The sequence below is a fragment of the Martes martes genome (assembly GCF_963455335.1).
Source record: "Martes martes genome assembly, chromosome: 2".
In the NCBI taxonomy this organism is placed as follows: domain Eukaryota; kingdom Metazoa; phylum Chordata; class Mammalia; order Carnivora; family Mustelidae; genus Martes; species Martes martes.
Window position 1 is genome coordinate 183,327,841 of NC_137889.1, and position 6,000 is coordinate 183,333,840.

The 6,000-nt window shown below is 34.9% G+C and overlaps 1 protein-coding gene across 1 annotated transcript in view; it reads left to right on the forward strand.

Moving 5' to 3' along the window:
* The window catches only part of CEP135 (centrosomal protein 135), a 75,627-nt gene extending 70,565 nt beyond the window's left edge, over positions 1-5,062 (forward strand). Inside the window, exon 25 of the mRNA XM_080796128.1 lies at positions 3,327-5,062. The gene's annotated coding sequence lies outside the window, so the exon portion shown is untranslated. The remainder of the gene's footprint in view (positions 1-3,326) is intronic.
* The last annotated feature ends 938 nt before the right edge of the window (positions 5,063-6,000 follow it).

Here is a 6,000-nt window from a genome sequence, read left to right on the forward strand (position 1 = left end):
CTATTCTGGATTTTCATGTAAGTGAAATCATACTGTATTTGTCCATTTGTGTTGTGCTTGTTTCACTTAGGATCATGTTTTCAAGGTTCATCTATTTTGTAGCATGTGTTAGAACTCGATTCTTTATTTTACTTATTTTTTAAGATTTTATTCATTTATGACAGAGAGATAGCGAGAGAAGGAACACAAGCAGGGGGAGCAGCAGGCAGAGGGAGAAGTAGGCTTCCCACTGAGCAGGGAGCCGGACATGGGGCTTGATCCCAGGATGCGGGATCATGACCCAAGCCGAAGGCAGACACTTAATGACTGAACCATTCAGGCACTCCTTGATTTTTTTTTTAATTAATATATAATATATTATTATCCCCAGGGGTACAGGTCTGTGAATCGCCAGGTTTACACACTTCACAGCACTCACCATAGCACATACCTTCCCCAATGTCCATAACCCCACCACCCTCTCCCTACCCGTGCCCCGCTCTGGCAACTCTCAGCCCTTGATTCTTTTTAATTGTTGAATAATATTCCTTTGTGTGCTTATGCCACATTTTGTTTATCCACTTTTCAGTTGATGGGCACCTGGATTGTTTTCATCTCCTAGCTATTGTGAATAATGCTGCTACGAACACTGGTTTATAGTATCTGTTTTAGTCCTGTTTTCAAATCTTTTGGGAGTACCTAAGAATAGAGTTTCTGGGTCATATGGTAATTCTGTGTTTAAATAATATACCCTCACTGAAAACATAAACTGCGAAAATATAAAGGAAACCAAAATCACTTTTTTAAGCATTTTTTATTGTGATAAAATATGCATAACATCAAATATATCATTCTGACCATTTTTAAGTATATATATTTTTTGCAGTTAATACATTCACATTATTATGCAAAAATAATGTCCACTGTCCATCTCCAGAACTTTTTTATCTTCTTCTACTGGAACTCTTTACCCATTAAACACTAACTCCCCATCCCCCCCTCCCCTCAGTTCTTGGCAACCACCATTACAAATTTCTGTCTCTCACATGAAAAAGTGCTCCACAACACTTGGCATCAGGGAAATAAAAATCAAAACCACAATGAGATACCACCTCACATCAGTCAGAATGGTTAAAATTAACAAGTCAGGAAATGATAGATCCTGGCGAGGATGTGGAGAAAGGGGAACACTCCTACACTGTTGGTGGGAATGCAAGCTGGTGCAACCACTCTGGAAAACGGCATGGAGGTTCCTCAAAAAGTTGAAAATAGAGCTGCCCTACAACCCAGCAATCACACTACTGGGTATTTACCCTAAAGATACAAATGTAATGATCCAAAGGGGCACGTGCACCCAAATGTTTATAGCAGCAATGTCCACAACAGTCAAACTATGGAAAGAACCTAGATGTCCATCAACAGATGAATTATAAAGAAGATGTGGTATATCTTATATATGTGGATAAAGAAGATGTGGTATATATAATACAATGGAATACTATGCAGCCATCAAAAGAAGTGAAATCTTTCCATTTGCAATGACGTGGATCGAACTAGAGGGTATTATGCTGAGCAAAATAAGTCAATCAGAGGAAGACAGTTATCATATGATCTCCCTAATATGAGGAAGTTGAAAGGCAACGGCGGGGGTGGGGGGTTCGGGAAGTAGAGAAGGAAAAATGAAACAAGATGGGATCAGGAGGGAGACAAACCATAAGAGACTCTTAATCTCACAAAACAAACTGAGGGTTGCTAGAGGGAGGGGGGTAGGGAGAGGGTGGTGGGGTTATGGACATTGGGGAAGGTATGTGCTATGGTGAGTGCTGTGAAGTGTGTAAACCTGGCGATTCACAGACCTGTCCCCTGGGGCTAATAATATATTATATGTTAATTAAAAAATTTTAAAATAAAAAAATAAAAATAAAACAAATTTCTGTCTCTATGAATTTGACTACTCTATTTACCTCATATAATTGGAATCATACAACATTATTCCTTTCTGTGACTTACAGTGTTTTCAAGGTTCATCCAAGTTGTGTCAGAATTTCCTTCTTTATTGAGGCTGAACAATATTCTCTTGTATGAATACACCACCTTTTGTTTATCCATTCATGAGTTGATAGATACTTGAGTTGCTCCTGTCTTTTGACTATTGTGAAAATGAACATACAAATCAAAATCAGTTTTAATCCTACAACCCAGAGAAATTAGCAATTAACATTTTGGTATATACTTCTTCTTGTATTCGATGTATAATAAATACACACACGCGTTCATAGACATACAATTCTAATAGAGATCTTACTTGAAATAGTCTTTATCCTGTTTTTTGTTGTTTTGTTCTTTGGGGTTTTTCCCCTTAATAAATTGTTGAGAGCATCTACTCTTATCATAAAAAATATTTTCAAAAATGCCATTTTAAAATCATCTAACAGGGGCCTGGGATCGAGCCCTGCATTGGGCTCCTTGCTCAGCGGGAAGCCTGCTTCTCCTCTCCCACTCCCCCTGCTTGTGTTCCCTCTCTCTGTGTTCGCTGTGTTTCTCTGTCAAATAAATAAATAAATAAAGTCTTTAAATAAAATAAGATAAAATCATCTCACAGTCCGTCACATGGCTATTCCATTATTTACTTAGGTTACTTTCTCAGTGTTTGCATTATGGAATTTTTCATATGTGTATGTGTGTGTGTGTGTGTGTGTGTTTAAAGATTCATTTATTTATTTATTTGACAGACAGAGATTGCAAGTAGGCAGAGAGGCATGCAGAGAGAGAGGAAGCAGGCTCCCCACTGAGCAGGGAGTCCGATGCGGGGCTCGATCCCAGGATGCTGGGATCATGACCTGAGCTGAAGGCAGAAGCTTTAACCCACTGAGCTACCCAGGCGCCCCTAGTGTGTGTGTTTTAATTGGGAGGGTGATTAGATAGCATATAAGGTTAAAATATTTGAAAAAATATTTGATTACCCGTAATATGCTTTTTAAGACTCAGACAACAAAATGTACAGTACTTGTATATTAACCTAACCGTCATATTGTTCCTCGTTTTGAGTGATTTTTCTCAATTAACATGCTATGTTAATTGAGACATGCTATGTTTCTTTTCATTCTGTATTATTCATTTAGTCCTCATATACTTTGATGTACTCTGATGGTTTGAGGGGAATATCTTTTTGAAGTATAGAACAGTACTTCTGAGGTACTAATTATAGCTTGATTATGGGCAAAGGCTTTATTAGAGACTACAATTTCAGTTAAAACTGAAAACAATCTCAGTTTTCTGTAAATGTTCTAAGTAATTTTGTTTGTTATTTTTCTCTTAACTCACCTTTCCTGTCCCCTCTTTTTCAGAATGATGGCTACAAATGAGTTACCTATATGGATTTTTTAAAGAACAGAACAGTAATGAAATATTTGAAATGCTTGTTCCTGAAAATCATGAACATTGACACAAATTCTACCTCTGTCAACTTTTATTTAAATCAGTGAATATTTATGTAAAAAAATTTGGTTTAAAAGAGCCATATCTATGTGTATATTTTTATATATGTGACAGAACAAAACATTAATAGTGCTAACTAATGTTCTATCTGTATTTATACTATTCCTGACTTAAATTACTCCTCAAAGTGTGTTGTTTATACTGTGAATATAATGTATTGTTCACATTATACTTTAATGATCTTTTTCATAATGAGCCATGATATGTATATGTATTCTTACTGTACTTATTTTCAAAGTTTTTAGTTTTCATGCCTGTGTTTATAAACCATATCTTTAATGCATTCGCATAGGATTATCAACTTTGATGCTGTGTTCTCTCACTTTTTTCTTCTAAATGTAAAATTATTCACCAGTTTTTTGTCTGTCATCAAGGGTAATATATTCAGGTCTATTCTTACAATAGCAGAGGTCTTGATAAAATAATGATCACCATATATAATTTGTTACTGCTAACTAGAAAAACTGATAGAAAAGATACATTTGTATATTACATACAATGTAATATTGTGGTTATCACATGGACTTTTCATATAACAAGTTCTATCAGAATCAAACGAAAAGCTGCATTCAGAATTTTGTAAGACAAAATATAGAACAGAAATTTGGGACACATTTTTGGAAAATAAAATTCCTCCCTGTATTAATTGAAAAATCTCAGAGTATAGAAGTATGTGGAGTAAATACAGTATTTTGTTAAAATGCCAATATGCATTCAGTAATAGCAGTTATTTGCTTCTAAACCTGTGTGTTTTAATTTATGAGTCTTGCAGAATAGTAGTAAACACTGAACTGTGGCATGTTAAATAGAAAACAACTTTTTACAATTAATTTTCAAAGTTGTAATTTTAAGGAATTTAGATATAAACATACATCAATAGAAGAACAGAAGTACAAAATAGAATATCAGATACAAAAACTAATCGTGTTTGAACCATACACATTTAAAGAAAATTCTGTTCTCTGTAGATTTCATTATGATTAAAAAAGAACTTAAGAACTAACATAGGAAACTAACATAGGAAAGTCAAAGAGCAGTTATTTATGATATGTTTTGTTTTCTCTCATGGTTTACTACAGTGGAGTTTGTGTGTGTGTGTTTGTGTGTACCTGGGGGTGGGCACTGTTGTTTTTCCAAAATATGTTCGGGTTATGCCCTTTGCAATAATCCACTGTGTATTGGGTGTGATGTGGTTTACTTTTCTACCATCTTTGTAATTGTATGTATTCTGCCTCCTTTGTGTGAATTCATGTATTATATAGAAAAATACAAGAGAAATGGGACTATTTGCAATGTCATGTGGAAATCTTTTAATAAATATATGTAAATAAAATAAAAAATATCTGTCCCCACCTTTTCCCCCCAAGCAACAGCAAGACATATTGTGTTAATATTTTATTTTTAATGTTTTCTATAATTTAAAAATGTATAGCTTTAATTGTTATTTTCTTAACCATGTTACTACAATTTTTCTAAATTAGTTTTATCCTATAATACCAAATGTTCTGACCTTTTATAGATGTTTTTAAGTAATTTTAAATTATGCTTGATATAGATTTTCCAATAAACTTTCCAGTCAATTTATTTTCTCTTTCTTACAAATAGTTTTTTCTTAAATTTTAGCAATATTCTTAATTCTAAAGTTAAGTACAATTAATTCAAATGAAACTTTATCATGATAGGATATGGGGAAATCGCAGTGCTTATGTGCCAGATAATTTTTTTATTGACTTTGATTTATTTCTAGGTAGTTCAAATATAAGAAATGAAATCAAAGTTTGTTTGAAATCCATCTACAAAATGATTAAACAGGCTCTCCTCAGTTTTTAGAAGATTTGAGCACCTGACTTACTGTCGTTCTACCATTAGTTTGGTCATCAGTCTTTTTTATGTCAGTATCTTCTTAGAACAGTGGTGATTGACCAGGCCTGCACATTAGAGTTACCTGGACAATTTTTTTTAAAGATTTTATTTATTTATTTGACAGAGAGAGATCACAAGTAGGCAGAGAGGCAGGCAGAGAGAGGGGGGCAGCAGGCTCCCCACTGAGCAGGGAGCCTGATGCAGGGCTCGATTCCAGGACCCTGGGATCATGACCCGAGTTGAAGGCAGAGGCTTAACCCACTGAGCCACCCAGGCGCCCCTACCTGGACAATTTTAATGAAAAACTGATTTCTGAGCCCTATGTTAGTCCAAATAAGAATCTCTGGCAGTTAGATGTGAGCATTTTGGGGTTTTTTTGTTTTTGTTTTTTTTTTAACTTTAGGTTCTCTAGGTGATTCTAATGTGTAAACAGATTTAAAATGTGCTAATTTAGAAACTGATCCACCAAACTGATCTCATGACCTATTAATGGGACTCACCCTATAGTTTGAAAACACTGCTTTAGATCTTATCATTACCTCCAGAAATCTCAACTTCTAGCATACTACTCACCCCCACTTTCTGGGTCACTCTGTCATGCCTACCCTAACAATTCTATAACTTTACCAAGATCTCCAGACAATTGATTATCTCACCTAT